Below are 18,182 nucleotides of genomic sequence, written 5' to 3' on the forward strand. Positions count from 1 at the left end.
CCTGTCTCGTGGGCCCCTGGTAGCCCCCCTCCACTTATGCCAGCACCCACACACTCCATCTTCTACCCAAAAAATCCCCATCCAGCTCAAGCACGAGTTCTAGCTCATTTTGCTGCGATTTTCGATCTCCTTGCTCAAAGCTCCATTCACAAAACTACTTTGGGAGATTGTTGCTTGGTATGTGACTCCTCCATTGGTCCAATTAGTTTTTGTTCTAGTCCTTTATTCATTGCAAATCCTTGCTACCTTGGTGACCCTGTTCTTGAGCTTGCATGTTAAATTTATGAGGTTCCAAGTAATTCTAATGCATGATATAGGCTCTAGGCACTTGTAGGAGTAGTTGCTACCATTCTTGTTAAGTTTTATTCACTTTTATTTTGAAGTTACTAAAATTTCAGAATTTTTCAGAAAATGTTAAGGAGACTTTTGAGGGGCTCTTCTAGCCAAGGCTCTCAGGAAAAACAAGCTAAAGAGAAGGAAAAGGCCAAGTATAATCTTCCTCGCTTAGCGGAAGTATGGTCGTGTGAATGCCATGTGATAATTTCTTGAAAGAAGCTGGAATTCATGAAGATTTTTATTCTTTGATCGAGAATGCAAGCCTCAACGATTTTCTCCTCGACCGAATAGATCAGTATCTCTTGCTTACCAATACTTTCGTGCAAAACTTTTATTATTATCCTAAGAAGTCACCACCATCAGTGTCATTTCATTTATATGATGAATTCAGAGGAATGACTTTACGTGACTTTTGCGCGGTATGTAGGATACCTTTTGGGGGAGAGTTAGAGGAACCCCATCATGAAGATGTGGAGGGCTTTGTTAACACTATAGCTGTAGAGGAGACAAAGAAAGGTCCCGAGGAAAAAATCTCTAGCATACACTTTCCCGTTTTACGTTACTTTACTATATTTGTTAGTAGATGCTTGATTGGTCGTGGAAATAGTGGAAACTTTAATGTTCCTGATATTATCATTCTTCAGCATGCCTTGTTTGGAGACAATAGTTTTAGTATGGGTGCCGTCATTGCTAAACGGCTAAGCCTGAATCGTACAAAAGGCCCCATATTTGGAGGTATCTATGCTTCACGTCTTGCTAGACATTTTAGGATACCTATTAGGCATTATGAAAAGGGGGAGACGATCCTGCCTTCTTACATTTTAGATTACAGGAGCATGGTAGCACACAACTTTATCATTCAGAATGAAGATAAGACGCTCCTGTATAACTTGAGATTTAATAAAAAAACACAGTGAAACTATTATTCTGCCTGCTCCTTTGTTGTTTGATTTGACTGCAGATAATTTTATTGTTACATCGGAGGCGGTGTATGCTCATAGAGGCCAAGCATCCACTCCAGAACCTGAACCTGAGCCGAAACCTGCACTGGACCCTTATCGTGCATCATCTTTCCAATGGGATCTGGAGATGGCCAACCAGTGGTATCCTGATTACACTTCCCAGTACAACGGGGAGAGTAGCAGCGGCCCTTGGTATTAGACCCACTTAGGCCAAAAGCCTAAGCTTGGGGGAGTATGTATTTCTCACCGACTTTACATTCATGTTCACACATTAGTTGTCGGTGCTCATACTCTTTCATTATATTATCCTTGTTAGTTTAAAATTCCTTTTTCTAGTTTTCTTCTTGTGTGTTTGGTAAACCTTGAGAAAAACCAAAAAAATTACTTAGTTTAATTTCCATGTTTGTAGTAGAAATTAAAATGAAAACCCAAAAAGATTTCTCGTTCTTCTTTTACTTGTTGGGAGCTCTCCCATGTAAATAGTTTTATTTTCTTTTCTTTCCTTTGGGGGGCAAGAAGACCTTATTGAAAATGTTTAGTGGTTCTCATATGCATGATTGTTTATTTAATCTACTTTGTCTTCTCTCTTGAGTTGAATGCTTGCAGATTCCATCTTAGTCCAATGGAGGTACACTCTTATTATTATACACATCGTTCGGTCATGCAAGTGAAAGGCAATAATAACGACTTATGATGGACAGATTGAGATGAGAGAAGCTGGTATGAACTCGACCTCTCTTGTTTTTGTAAATATGATGAGTTCATTGTTCCTGAGTCAGCTTATTATGAAGTAAACATATTTGCAATAACATTTAGAGATTATAGTTGCTTGTGCCATGCTTGATTAGCTTTGAGTTATAATGGTTTACCTTGCGTGCCAACAAGTTATTAAAATGATTATGATGTGGTATGGTGGGATGGTATCCTCCTTTGAATGAATTGAGTGACTCGACTTGGCACATGTTCACGCATGTAGTTGAAACAAAATCAACATAGCCTTCACGATATTTATGTTCATGGTGGATTATATCCTACTCATGTTTGTAATCGGTGTGAATTAGTTCTAATGCATGTTTATGACTGGTGTCGCTCTCTCAGTTGGTCGCTTCCCAGTCTTTTGCTAGCCTTCACTTGTACTAAGCGGGAATACTGCTTGTGCATCCAAACTCCTTAAAACCCCAAAGTTGTTCCATATGAGTCCACTATACCTTCCTATATGCAGTATTTACCTGCCGTTCCAAGTAAATTTGTATGTGCCAAACTCCAAACCTTCAAATGAAATTCTGTTTTGTATGCTCGAGCAGCTCATGTTACAACTAGGGCTGCCTATATCTTCCATGCTAGGTGGGTTATTCTCAGAGGAGTGGACTCCGCTCCTCATTCATGAGAAAGGGCCTGAGGGAGTCCTGGATTAGGGGGTGTCCGGATAGCCGAACTATCACCATTGGCCGGACTCCTAGACTATGAAGATACAAGATTGAAGACTTCGTCCCGTGTCCGGATGGGACTTTCCTTGGCGTGGAAGGCAAGCTTGGCGATACGGATATGTAGATCTCCTACCATTGTAACCGACTCTATGTAACCCTAACCCTCTCCGGTGTCTATATAAACAGAAGGGTTTTAGTCCGTAGGACGAACAACAATCATACCATAGGCTAGCTTCTAGGGTTTAGCCTCTTTGATCTCGTGGTAGATCTACTCTTGTACTACCCATATCATCAATATTAATCAAGAAGGAGTAGGGTTTTACCTCCATCGAGAGGGCCCGAACCTGGGTAAAAACATCGTGTCCCTTGTCTCCTGTTACCATCCGCCTAGACGCATAGTTCGGGACCCCCTACCAGAGATCCGCCGGTTTTGACACCGACATCGGTGCTTTCATTGAGAGTTCCTTTGTGTCGTCACTTGTAGGCCCGATGGCTCCTTCGATCATCAACAACGACGTGGTCCAGGGTGAGACTTTTCTCCCTGGACAGATCTTCGTATTCGGTGGCTTTGCACTGCGGGCCAATTCACTTGGCCATCTGGAGCAGATCGAAAGCTACGCCCCTGGCCATCAGGTCAGATTTGGGAGTTTGAACTACACAACCAATATCCGCGGAGACTTGATCTTCGACGGATTCGAGCCACAGCCAAGCGCACCGCACTGTCTCGATGGGTATGATCTAGCTCTGCCGCCGAACAGTGCCCTGGAGGCCGCACCAGCGTCCGCTCTGACCCTTAGCTCGGAGCCGACTTTGCCGATCGAGGACGAGTAGCTGGATACCGCCTCGGGGGATATGATCTCTACGGCGATTGAGCCGAACACCATCCATGTCCTTTGCAAAGCCCGTGACTCCGAGGTGACGGACTCCTCTCCGGACTCCGAACCTCCCGCGCCCCCGCCAATCAAATCCGATTGGGCGCCGGTTATGGAGTTCACTGCCGTGGACATCTTTCAGCACTCGCCCCTTGGCGACATCCTGAATTCACTAAAGTCTCTCTCTTTATCAGGAGAGTCCTGGCCGTACTATGGTCAGGAAGGTTGGGATGCGGACGGCGAAGAAATTCAACACCCACCCACCACCCACTTCATAGCCACTGTCGAAAGTTTAAACGATGTGCTCAATTTCGACTCCGAAGTCATCGACGGTATGGACGACGATGTAGGAGATAACCACGAACTAGCACCTACAGGGTACTGGACAGCAACCCCTTCTCATGATGTATACATGGTGGATACACCTAAAGGAAGTGACGACGAGGAACAACGGGACGCTACGAAGGATAAATCCCTCGAAAAGCAGTCAAGACGGCCCGAAAGCGCCGCACAAAGTCCCGCCTCGACAAAGACGGCGGCCATACAGACCCAGGCATCGAGCAGGTCGAACCGGTGGACGACGAACATGCCATTGAACAACTGTCCGAACAGGACAACTTGGATAAACAATCCGTCCCCGGCGAAGATAACAGTCCGGACGATCTCACACCGGACAAGTTGCTGGAGCAGAAGAACCTCCACAAAAGGCTCGTTGCCACTGCGCGTAGCCTGAAAAAGCAGAAGCGGAAGCTCAAAACAGTGGAAGATGCACTCAGAATCAGATGGAGCAAAGTACTCAACACCGCAGACAAATACGGCGACAGTCGCCAAATAAAGAGCTACCCGAAGCGCAAACTACTGCCCGAATTCGATGAGGAGGCCTTAGAGCCCCCACAATCAAAGAACAAAGAGGCCGCCCGGTCGGATAGACGACCACATGACAAGCATAGAGCGGCAAGCGGTGCCGCACACAAACTGGCACGCGATCCGCATAAGGATTCACATCAAAAGGATGGCCCAGTTAGGTCCATCTATGGGCCAAGAAAGCAAGCTCTTCTAAGCAATGCAACAAGCCAAATATCCGGACATCACGGCACACCCAAATATAGGGGTGCCGCACACCCCCTATGTTTCAACGATGAGGTGCTGGATCATGAATTTCCAGCGGGATTTAAACCCGTAAACATAGAGGCATACGACAGAACAACAGACCCGGGAGTCTGGATTGAGGATTACATCCTCCACATACACATGGCTAGAGGAGATGATCTCCACGCCATAAAATACTTACCCCTCAAGCTCAAAGGGCCAGCACGGCACTGGCTTAAAAGCCTCCCTGAAAATACCATTGGAAGTTGGGAAGAGCTCGAGGACACTTTTCGGGCAAATTTTCAAGGGACTTACGTCCGCCCTCCGGATGCAGATGATTTAAGTCACATAACCCAACAACCCGGAGAGTCAGCCCGCAAATTCTGGAACAGGTTCCTCACCAAAAAGAACCAAATAGTCAACTATCCGGACGCCGAAGCCTTAGCAGCTTTCAAACACAACGTCCGAGACGAATGGCTTGCCAGGCACCTTGGCCAGGAAAAGCCAAGAACAATGGCCGCACTAACAAGCCTCATGACCCGCTTTTGCGCGGGAGAGGATAGTTGGCTGGCAAGATGTAGTACCAGCGACTCAAGTACATCCGAAGTCAGAGATGGAAATGGGAAACCACGATGCAGCAAGGACCAGCGCCGGACAAGGGGAAACAGCCCGAAGAGCACGGCAGTCAACGCCGGATTCAAAAGCTCTCGGCAGAATCATAAAAAACTGCCCCTCAAGGATAACAGCCACGAGCTATCCAACTTAAACAAAATCTTGGACAAAATATGCCAAATCCACAGTACCCCTGGGAAGCCTGCAAACCATACCCACAGAGATTGTTGGGTCTTCAAGCAGTCCGGCAAACTCAATGCCGAACACAAGGGGCTCGACACACCAAGTGAGGACGATGACGAACCCCACAAACAGAGCATCGAAAAACAAAAGAATTTCCCACAAGAAGTCAAAACAGACTTCAAGTGACAAAAGGGAAAATCAAAGCGGCGCCCATAGAAATATGTGCCGCACGGCCTATCCCAGCGGATTCCCGACATTGGTTGTCAAAACCAATCACCTTCGATCATCAGGATTACTCCAGAAGTATCCGGAATGCAAGATGGACTGCCCTGATATTAGATCCTATAATCGACGGACTCCAATTCACAGAAGTCCTAATGGACGGCGGTAGTGATCTAAACCTGCTATATTAGGACACAATCCGCAAAATGGGGATAGACCCAACCAAAATTCGCCACAGCAACACCTCCTTCAAGGGGGTAATGCCAGGCCTATATGCCCATTGTACGGGCTCCCTACTGCTAGAAGTTGTGTTCGGCTCATCCGACAACTTCCGCTGTGAAAAGTTAACCTTCCATATCGCCCCATTCAAAATTAGCTATCAAGCACTATTGGGACGTGAAGCTTTTGCCCGCTTTAATGCAATACCGCATTATGCATCTCTTACACTTAAAATGCCCGGTCCACGCGGCATCATCTCATTAAAGGGAAATATCAAGTGTTACTCGAGCACGGAAGAACATGAGACTGCCTGGACAGTCACACACTAATCCGGCTCCGCTAAACCAAGCACTTGAACAGGTCATTCGGACCCCGGACACGGCTAGACGAGTCCGGCGTAAACATATGAAGGCCTACTAGCCGCACACCCCCATACAAGGGGCTGCATGCATGTCCAACAAGAGACAATAAATCTCAATTTTATTCGCTTTTTCAATCGTACTCCGTTTATTTAATATAAAGTACATTTTTCGCACGATCTTTCTTCAACTAAGTTCTTCTCTTTTACAGATGAACACTGTGCTACACCCGTCTAGGATATGGCACAACGGAGACACAGGCGCAGACGTGTTGTAGGGACCCGTTGCAAGGATTCTTTTCAGATTAAGACCCTGCGTAAACCTTTTTTACTGTCTCTTGTTGATACACATCCCCCGGTTTCTTGCTATAACCGAGGAGGAGGCTGGCATTTTGGCATCGGTCGCGTCAGAATTTTTTGCGCGTACTGGGACACCAGGGGCTTAGGGCATTGTTCTGCCCATTTTCATAAAGACCGAATACCTTAGGGAGTGTTCGGCGCCTAGAGTTAGGCCTTATATGCATCAGCTCCGAATCATGTCTTTGGTCAAATGTTGGGTTTGCCCGGCTCCTGTGTTTTGCTGCCTTACATTCCGTTCTATCGGCTAACGTGGCACCAGGAGAACTATTGCGATTGTGCCCCGGTTCGGCCTGGTGAGCACCTCAGTAGAGAAAGCCGAAAACTGACTGTCATGATATAGCGTGAGACTGGTCAACCACTCGATGACCCACCGGAATGTTTAGAATTTCTCCACATTAACGAAGGACCGTTTCCCGGTCAGGCACATACGCGCCCCGAATTTGGGAGAGCGCGGTGCCCGTAGGGGCTATATAGTAGCCCCACCATCGAACTCCTATGGCTAAGTGAAAGTGATAAAGCATTATAGTCTGGTTGCCTAGTTTGCTACGCTATCACCTCCTTTACAGGACCAAGACGTTGGATTAAGTGTGAAAATGCGCCTTTTTTGCAAACACCTCCGCACTATGTGCGTGTGGGCTGAAGCCGAAGACTACCATCTTTCAGGTTATATACACATATACATTAACGGCCGCACAGGAGGTACTTTAATACTTGAATGCACAAGTATAAAAAACCCTTATATTATATTGAAACACTGTTTCACAAATCATACATGTCATTAGAACATAACATCCTTCGAGCACTGCGTCTCTATTAAACAAGCGCCCTGCAGGACTTCCTCAAAATAGTGCTCGGCAGGTACTCGGCTTCTGTCTGAATCCTGGGATGCAACGTCGGTGGCCTTCATCTCCGCCCAGTATGTCTTGACACGGGCAAGAGCCATCCGCGCACCCTCTATGCATGCTGACCGCTTCATTGCACCAATATGCGGCACCGCACCAAGGAACTGCTGCACCAAGCCAAAATAACTCTTCGGCTCGGGCCTGTTCGGCCACAAATGAGTCACCACATCCTTCATGGCAAGTCCGGACAACCTATTCAGCTCAGCCCATTCGGCCAAACGATCGTTCAATGGAAGCGGACGCTCCGGACTATGGAACTGCGACCAAAAAAGCTCTTCCATTCCGTGATCCTTTTGGCCTCAGAAGTGTTCGGCCGCGTCTGCGGCACTCGCCGCCAAGTCCAGATAAGCATCCTCCGCACCCCACAGCTGGCCCAACTGAGCATACTTGGGATCCGTGAATTTCCTCCGCAGCAGAAAAGGCTTTCCAGCCGCAATATCTTCGGCCTGACGTAGCTCCTCTTTCATAGCTCTCATCGTAGAGCGAGCATCCTTGGCCTCAGTAGCGGCCTTTTTCAGGTCCTCTTGTTCCGCTCGACCTTCTTTTTCAAGAAGCGCGCAACGGTCGGTAGCATTCTTCAACTTTACGGCCATCTCGGCCATTTCTTTCTTGCTTCGGCAGTGAGCAGCCTGTTCGGCTCTCAGCTCTTCGGCCGCTTTTAAGGCAGCTGCATCACTTTTTCGGGCTTGCTCCTTGGCTCGGGCGAGTTCCGCCCGAAGGTTCTCCATGGCAGCGGCACCATCTGCGTCAAGCATACATGTTGTAAGGCACAGACATCAAGCTACCTTACCGGGTGTCCGCGGAGAAGCTGCATACCTTGTGAATCGTCAAGCCGCTTATTGACAAGCGCGATGTCAGAATCCGCCACGTCAAGTTGCCGCTTTAGTTCGGCAAATTCATCAGTCCGGCTTGCCACCGGACGCTTCACCACCTACATAGGAAGAGCGCATATTATACCTGGGATTATGATCCTCGACGCGCTGTCATTTTTGACAACACACCGAGTCTCAGGGGCTACTATCTATACAGGGCGCATTCTATATGCAAAACTGTCAGAAGGTACATCATTTTGCGTACCTCAAAACCCGTCAGTAAACTTATGACGGCGTCATGCAATCCGCTTTCAGCGGATGAAATCCTTTCAATCACCGTACCCATTAGCGCACGGTGATCTTCCGAGATAGATGCTCGCCCGAGCAGATCTTTCAGTTCCTCCGACCATACACCAGTCGGTGCCGGACTCGTCCGATGGCCTTTTTCGAAGGCCGGACGCGAAGGGCTTTGAGGGGACATACGACTGCCTTCGGGCCCCGCCGGATTCGAAGAAACCCTCTGTGACGACACCTCAGGGTCGTCCGCCTCGCATGACGGTACGGCAGGCAGAGGCGTTTCACTCTCCATCATCTCCGGATCAAGATCCCCTGAAGACGAGCTCTGTTGAGAAGGGCTGAGATCCGAACTACAAGGAAAAATTTGGGTTATCTTCAAAAATAAAACAGGGATGTCTCTCATTTTAAGAAAACGCCCCTCTTTACTTACGGCTCGCTGGAGGGCTGATCTCCTTGGGGAAATAGTGCGGCCGGGGCATCTCCCGGTGCAGGACCCTCTGGCAAAGATTTCTTCCCCCGCTTCGAGGCCTTGGTCTCCGGATCTTCAGAAGCGGTCCTCTTCTCCCCTTGGAGGGAAGGATTTTCGATCCCTCCTTTCTTGATAAACTCCTTCGCGGAGGCAGTAGCTCCCTTGTTCCCCCCTTCGCCTTCTTCAAAAGGTGTAGCCTCTAGCATCCTGCTTAACATAGGATCCGGCGTGGTCTCAGGGAGGGGGGGCGGACACCGGATCAGTTTTGCTTTCGCTATCCACTCCTGTTCAAGGGACAGCCCTTTTAAAGGCAAGTTTATGATAGATATACGGATAGCATGTCCCGGTACAGGGCTACTTACTTGAGTATCCGGGCGATTGCAGTTCAGACCTGCATCCTCGGTCAAGTCCGGACACATTGCTCGTGATCCGAAGAACAGTTGGTACATCTCCACGGCCGTTACGCCCATAAAATGTTGGAGAGCTCGTGGTCCCTCCGGATTGAACTCCCACAGGCGGAGGGGGCCACGTTTGCAGGGCAGGGTGTGACGAATCAGCATGACCTGCGCTACTATGACCAGATCGATCTCTCTCTCTAGGAGGTCTCGAATACGGCCCTGCAACAAGGGCGCGTCCTTGGACGGCCCCTAGTCGAGCCCTTTATTGACCCATGACGCCAGCCGCGGCGGAGGACCCGAGCGAAAGGCATGTGGCGCCACCCATTTGGTGCCCCTGGGGGCGGTGATATAAAACCACTCTTGTTGCCACATACTGAGCTCCTCTTGGAAAGAGCCCTCGGGCCATGGAGCGTCAACATTCTTGCTTATGACAGCCCCTCTGCACTTTGCCTGCTGCCCCTTGATCATCTTCGGTTCCACTTTTAAGGTTTTGAGCCACAACCCAAAGTGAGGGGTAATGCGGAGGAAGGCTTCACCTACGACAATGAACGATGAGATGTGGAGGATGGACTCCGGATCCAAGTCATGAAATTCCAGCCCATAATAAAACATGAGCCCCCTCACGAAGGGGTCCGTCGGGAAACCTAACCCCCGAAGGAAGTGAGGCACGAACACCATGCTCTCACCAGGCTTGGGAGTGGGAATAACCTGCCCTTGGGCAGGCAGCCTGTGCGAAATTTCGCCGGTTAGATACCGGGCGTCTCTTAGCTTTAGCACGTCTTCTTCTGTGACGAAGGAAGGCATCCACCGGCCTTGCAGGTCGGAGCCGGACATCCTCGGAGGTCCGAAGCGCCTGAATCTAGAGCTTTGGGTGTTGGAACTCAAGGCGAGGGGCGGATTCGATTGAGATTGAAAGAAAGGAGCGGGCCTTGGTCTCGTTATAAAGAGGTTGAGTACCAAGAGCCCTCCCCGTGACCGTTCGGGACTCGCCTTCGATAGAGGAGGCGTGCCAATGGGCACGACTGGGTTACCCACACTCGTATTAATGAGAATCCTGGAATAAGGGGACACGATCTCTGCTTTGACAAGACGTGCCAAAGAAATCGCCTCGCTAGAAACGCTGAGGTGGGACAGTAAAAAATGATTCCAATGAAGGCTTGGCCGTGGTGTGACTTCACGCCGCATAATACATCAGCAGATTGAATTTGTGTAAAGATTATTCTCTCTACGGTGTTATGTGGAACTTATTTTGCAGAGCCGGACACTATCCTTGTGTTCAAAATCTTCTATGAAGTATTTGGAGAAGGAACCCGCCTTGCAATGCCGAAGACAATATGCGCGCCGGACTCGTCGTCATTGAAGCCTGGTTCAGGGGCTACTGAGGGAGTCCTCAATTAGGGGGTGTCCGGATAGCCGAACTATCACCGTTGGGCGGACTCCTGGACTATGAAGATACAAGATTGAAGACTTCGTCCCGTGTCCGGATGGCACTTTCCTTGGCGTGGAAGGCAAGCTTGGCGATACGGATATGTAGATCTCCTACCATTGTAACCGACTCTGTGTAACCCTAACCCTCTCCGGTGTCTATATAAACAGGAGGGTTTTAGTCCGTAGGACGAACAACAATCATACCATAGGCTAGCTTTTAGGGTTTAGCCTCTTTGATCTCGTGGTAGATCTACTCTTGTACTACCCATATCATCAATATTAATCAAGCAGGAGTAGGGTTTTACCTCCATCCAGAGGGCCCGAACCTGGGTAAAAACATCGTGTCCCTTGTCTCCTGTTACCATCCGCCTAGACGCACAGTTCGGGACCCCCTACCCGAGATCCGCCGGTTTTGACACCGACAGGGCCGGTAACCGGGATGCCCAGTCCCATGATCCAAAAAGATCAAAGCAAATCAAAATAATTAAACAAAACTCCCCCAGGGCTGTTGTTAGTTGGAGGCACTCGTCGTTTCGACCAAGCCATGGATTGATGCTTGTTGGTGGTTGGGGGAGTATAAACTTTTACCATTCTGCGTGGGAACTGCCTATAATGCATGTAGTATGGAAGATACAGTCATCTCATAGTTGTTGCGTTGATAGTGAAAGTATGCCGCTCAAAATTTTATTCAATCTCTGTTTTAAAATCGAGCTCTAGCACCTCTACAAATCCCTGCTTCCCTCTGCGAAGGGCCTATCTATTTACTTTTATGTTGAGTCATCACCCTTCTTATTAAAAAGCACCCGCTGGAGAGCACACTCTCATTTGCATTCATTATTATTGGTTTATATTGGGTATGACTTGACTGGATCTCTTTTACCATGAATTACAATGTTTAGTCAGTCCTTGGTCTTTAAAGGTGCTCTGCATTTATGTTTTGCGGTCTCAGAAAGGGCTAGCAAGATACCATTTTGTTATATCATGTTATGATTGTTTTGAGAAAGTGTTGTCATCCGAGTTTTATTATTATGGCTCGCTAGCTGATTATGTTATTGATATGAGTAATTGTGAGACCTGAGTGTTATTGTGAGTATGGTTAGTTTATAATATTGTTGAAACCTGAATGATGGCTTTGCATGTTTACAACAACAAGAGCAAATAGAGTTTGTAAAAGTTTTTCTTTATCACTTTCAGTCTATCAACTGAATTGCTTGAGGACAAGCAAAGGTTTAAGCTTGGGGGAGTTGATACGTCTCCAACGTATCTACTTTTCCAAACACTTTTGCCCTTGTTTTGGACTCTAACTTGCATGATTTGAATGAAACTAACCGGACTGACGTTGTTTTCAGTAGAATTACCATGATGTTCTTTCCTATGTAGAAAACAAAAGTTCTCGGAATGACCTGGAAATCCTCGCAGACAAGTTTCAGAAAATATATAAAATCCTCGCAAAAGATGAAGATCAGGGGGCCCACACCCTGTCCATGAGGGTGGGGGCGCCCCCTATAGGGCGCGCCCCCCTATCTCGTGGGCCCCCTGAGGCTCCGCCGACCTCAACTCCAACTCCATATATTCCGTCGCGCAGAGAAAAAAATCAGAGAAAAAAGTTTCATCGCCGTCGTCATCATCAACCATCCTCCATCACCAATTTCATGATGCTCACCGCCGTGCATGAGTAATTCCATCGTAGGCTTGCTGGACGGTGATGGGTTGGATGAGATTTACCATGTAATCAAGTTAGTTTTGTTAGGGTTTGATCCCTAGTATCCACTATGTTGTGAGATTGATGTTGCTATGACTTTGCTATGCTTAATGCTTGTCACTAGGGCCCGAGTGCCATGATTTCAGATCTGAACCTATTATGTTTTCATCAATATATGTGTGTTCTTGATCCTATCTTGCAAGTCTATAGTCACCTATTATGTGTTATGATCCAACAACCCCGAAGTGACAATAATCGAGATACTTCTCGGTGATGACCGTAGTTTGAGGAGTTCATGTATTCACTATGTGTTAATGCTTTGTTCGGGTTCTCTATTAAAAGGAGGCCTTAATATCCCTTAGTTTCCGCTAGGACCCCGCTGCCACGGGAGGGTAGGACAAAAGATGTCATGCAAGTTCTTTTCCATAAGCACGTATGACTATTTGCTGAATACATGCCTACATTGCATTGATGAACTGGAGCTAGTTCTGTGTCACTCTATGTTATAGCTATTACATGAGGAATCGCATCCGGCATAATTATCCATCACTGATCCATTGCCTCCGAGCTTTTCACATATCGTTCTTCGCTTATTTACTTTTCCGTTGCTACTGTTACAACTACTACAAAACACCAAAAATATTGCTACTACTATCTTTACCTTTTACCACTGTTACCATTACTATCATACTACTTTGCTACTAAATACTTTGCTGCAGATACTAAGTTATCAAGGTGTGGTTGAATTGACAACTCAACTGCTAATACTCAAGAATATTCTTTGGCTCCCCTTTTATCGAATCAATAAATTTGGGTTGTACTTTACCCTCGAAAGCTGTTGCGATCCCCAACACTTGTGGGTCATCAGTCACCTAACATGCAGGTTCATCTGACGGTGGTTCACGAGTCGGCTTGGGCGACCGTCATCGTGCCTCGTGAGTCGCTTGCGCGTTAAAAGGGGCCTCCTGAGCATCCCATCTCAGGAGTCCCTACTAGCTCTCCAACCCTCATCCCCTGGCCTCGACCACGGCATCGCGAGCTGGCATACCAATGGCGGCTGAGCTCGCTCGAGGGCCGGGTCCCGAGGATGTAGAGCACCTGGGCAAACGAGGCAGGAAGGCGGTCGTCGCGAGCCACGGCACAACCACAAGCGCAGGAGCAAGCACCATCTTCCTGACGGGCCAAGACACCCAAAGATAAGTTACTATTCGCTGCGGCACCAGCTTCGCTCCCTGCACACCCCGCCTCGCAGTTCCATTTCGCCGGTTTTGCTCCCCTTTTTGATTTTCTGGGTGGCTGCTTGCATGCCAAGGGGGACCTCGTGAGCATCGCGTCTCATGAGCTCTTACCAGACCTCGGGCCGCTCACCTCCTAGCCTTGACCACGGCATCGCGGCCTGGCATACTAGCAACGGCTGAAGCCTTCCTGGGGACTGGGTCCTGCCGGCGTAGAGTGTCATACTGCCTAGGAGAAAGAAAAGGGAGGAACCGTGCCGAACTGGGATACGCGAATCCATCACAAGATCAAAGGAAGCGACGCTGATATTAAACACACACCGATCCTTACAAACCCCTCGGGGGTTGATCTTCATTCCGCGTAGGGAAAGCAAAAGAAGGAAGCTAGCTACTAAGCCCGAGGGCATCACTGGCGACGTCGGGCGGCAGTCGCTGCCACACTCCGGCTTCGGCGGGAGCTTGGCGGCACGTAACTATCATCGCTCGACTCCGGAGACTCACTAGGCTCAGGAGAGTCGCTGGATTCCCAGGAGTCACCGCTACTGCTGGGCGAGGCGCCAAGGGGCGGCAGCAGGCCCAGCGCCCAATGCAGGGCCCCACGGGCTACCTCCTCGGGGGCAGCATTCCAGCCGCTTGCCCTCCTCATTGAAGACCTTGAAGAACAGAGTGGCCACGCCGTCATACTCGAAGTGAATCGCCACGCGGCAAACCGGGGCGACCTCAATCCATCCACGCGTCATGAAGACGTCTCTAGGGGGCACCACCTCGACTTCAGCTCCGGTGGTTGAACTGCGACACCTAGCGTGCTACAGCCACAGCTCGAGCGCCAGCGAAGAACCTCGGGAACCGGATCCAGGTATCGGGAGGCATCACCGCCCACACCACGAACTCGCGCGAGCTGCCCTCGGTGTGGGTCCGTGGCGTGGTCGGAAGGGCAATGGCGGTCCTGCCACCACCGTAAAGAACCGCTCGACGGCGAGCATCTTCATCCTGAGCTTGGGCGTACATGGGGAGGGGAAAGCCAGGCGGGGGCCTTGATTGCCAAGGCCTGGTCACCTCCCGCCCCGCGTCGGCGTCATGAGGAAGGCAGAGCCGCTTCTTTGGTGGGAGAGGATCGGGCCCTTCTCTAGGGGCCTTCCCCTTCTCGGCCGCAGAGTACCTCCTGATCGGCGCCATGGGAGCAAGATGAAGGAGAAGAAGCGGGCGGGCCCAAGACGAAGAAGAATGGGCAGGGGGTTCTGCCCCTCTCACACATTTATAGACAAGGGAGGCCAACCGTCGGCCTCCACGACCTCGCTCCATCATGATCTCCTGCATGCCGGTCCCATCAAGTCGAACAGTTGTCGAGGCAGCGTGGGGAAGTGGAGTCGCCCACGTCCCATCAATCGCCATGTGTCATCAAGGCCGCAGGCGGTTAGGGCCCGTGGCGCTCCGCGCTTGCCCTTTGGCTTCGCCTGGAAGCCAAGTCCGAGCGCGCCTTGGGCCCGGGGGCTACTGTCGGTGTTCTGGATATGGGGGTATCCATCCCTGCCTGCCTGCGGCCCACCGCGTGGCTCCATCGACGGCCTGGTACGGCGCTTCGACATCAACGGCTCAAGACCCTCGCGAGGGGCCAAGCATCGCGAGGCGAACGACGCCAAGACCCCCGAGGGGATCGGCCTCCTCAGGCTGGCTCCCGAGGGGCGGAGAGTTCTATGCAAGGTTTACCTCACGAGTCTCAGCTGACGTGAGCCATGACGACCAAGGCCAGACGGGTGCCAGGAGGGCGCAGAACGCAGGTTTCCTCTTCGGTGCAAAGGAGGCAATCCACAGGCGCAGAGTCCCGAGGAATCAGCCAAAGGTTTCCATTCTGGTGCAACAAAATCAGGACCGCTAGGACGGCAAGACGGAGGTCATCACCGAGCCCACCGCGGTGTCACGACCAGAGGCTTTTCGCAGGCGAAGACTACTTTTGTCAGGATAAGTTGTACTACTTGTCCCCTTTCAAAACCGGCCATTGTGGGATCCCTTCCCGCCAACATTTGGGAAGAGGACCAAGGCCACTATAAATAGGACTTAGCCACCACCATAGGAGAGGGATCTGATTCCGACCAGATTCACCTCACCAGCTCTTGGAGCTCAAGAACACCTCTCCTCCGGAGGCCAGTTCACCCATTGTACTAGTTCATCCTCAGCCTACAAGGCAATCCACCACACCACACTGGAGTAGGGTATTACACCACAACGGTGGCCCGAACCAGTATAAACCGTTGTGTTCCCTTATCCCTTTGAGCTCGGCGCGCTAGGCTTAAGAGGATCGCGAGTAGGCAGGCTGGATAGGTTGAGATCTCCACACGCACCCCAGTGTTCGAACCTCTCAAGGGTTTGTGGAACCCGTAATCCGACAGTATGCATCCCAAACCCTGGAGAATCGGTGGCTCATCTTCTCATACATTGGCTTATGGTCATTCTTACGGTTGATTCTCAAATCCTGTATTGTGCATTTGGAGCAGATAATTTGCATTCCACTGAACACCTTCACTCGCTACGCTATGTGATAGTATTCTCCCCGTCAATATTGAAGTTCATTGTTGGTACGCTGATAGAATTACATATACTAGCAACGCTGGCACTCCCTCTGTTCACAAATATATGATGTTCTCACTTTTTTGTGAAAACAAATTGGATGTATATAGGCATGTTTTAGTGTGTTTGTTCATCCATTTTAGCCCGTATGTAGTCCATGTTGAAATATTCAAAACATCTTATATTTGTGAACGGAGGAAGTAGTTTCTTGGCAATCCCACATAGAGTTGTTCTATGTGTGCTGGAGTATGCAGGTTAGTGATTGCTCCCCTGGTGGTACTGTTCTTCTTGCCCACAAATATTGGAAAACAAGGATCACAATCGACGCGGTCGAGAAGTTCCTACAAATGCAGCAAATGATCGGCCCGATAAGGTATGCCTACACAGATATTGTCGCGGTCACAAGCAATTTCAGAGACAAGCTGGGTCAAGGAGGCTATGGCTCCGTGTACAAGGGCATTCTGCTCTCCGGCGATGTCCATGTGGCCATCAAGATGCTAGATTGTAAATCTAGCTGCGATGGAGAAGATTTCATCAGTGAGGTCTCCACCATCGGCAGGATCCACCATGTTAATGTGGTCCGTCTGGCTGCTCGGAAGAAATGAGGAGGGCGCTAGTCTACGAGTATATGCCCCATGGTTCTCTTGATAAGTACATCTTCTCGGTCGAGAAGAGTTTCTCCTCGGACAAGCTCAATGAAATTGCCTTGGGCATTGCTAGGGGGATCAACTACCTGCATCAAGGATGCGACATGCAGATTCTACACTTTGATATCAAGCCGCACAACATCCTTCTTGACACCAATTTTTTCCCAAAAATTGCTGATTTTGGCCTTGCCAAGCTATACCCAAGGGACAACAGTTTTGTGCCGTTGAGCGCCCTATGGGGAACAATCGGGTACATAGCTCCTGAGATGATATCCCGGAGCTTTGGCGTCATATCCAGCAAGTCTGATGTTTACAGCTTCGGGATGTTGCTGTTGGAGATGGCTGGAGGACGCAGGAACGCTGACCCGAACGCGGCAAACTCAAGCCAGGCATTCTACCCATCATGGGTGTTTGACCGGCTAACTAAACATGAACCGGGTGAGATATCTGCTGAGATGCATGAATTGGAGAGGAAGTTGTGCCTTGTTGGTCTGTGTTGCATCCAAATGAAGTCCCACGATCGGCCTGAGATGAGCGAAGTCATAGAGATGCTCGAAGGGAGCGTTGATAGCGTGCCGGTGCCTTCAAGGCCATTCTTCTGTGACGATGAGCACAGCCCTGTAGTGGAGCCTTACCATTTCCTCTCTGAGCTGACTACCATTTCGGAGGAGGGTGAGTGAAATTTTCTTTATGTTTCGATGAAGGATTGGAGTATTACCAAAGAGCTAGCTATGGACAGGGGTGCGTGGAAGCTTGCTATCCATGTGCCAGAGCCATGAGTTGGTTGCGAAATCTTATGGGTTTCACCTCTAGCCTACCCCAACTTGTTTGGGACTAAAGGCTTTGTTGTTGTTGTTGTTGTTGTTGTTTCGATGAAGTAAATTATTACGAGGTGACAAACTTATCTTGTGAAAAGTTGCAGTAATGCTTGTTATGAACTATGGAATGTGAATGTTTTATATTGTACTCTATAATTCTATATTATAAGCCATGCCTCTTGTGAATGTTCATCCGAAATACAAGCATATTATGTGTATCGAGTGTGAAATTTCATTTATCCCATTGCCCAAAAGGGTGTGAGCAGTCA

General features: G+C 49.2%; 1 pseudogene; it reads left to right on the forward strand.

Moving 5' to 3' along the window:
- Positions 1-17,775, forward strand: part of LOC119311366 — a 51,205-nt pseudogene extending 33,430 nt beyond the window's left edge.
- Positions 17,776-18,182: the final 407 nt, after the last annotated feature.

The sequence above is a fragment of the Triticum dicoccoides genome, chromosome 5B, assembly GCF_002162155.2.
Source record: "Triticum dicoccoides isolate Atlit2015 ecotype Zavitan chromosome 5B, WEW_v2.0, whole genome shotgun sequence".
Taxonomy (NCBI): Eukaryota; Viridiplantae; Streptophyta; class Magnoliopsida; order Poales; family Poaceae; genus Triticum; species Triticum dicoccoides.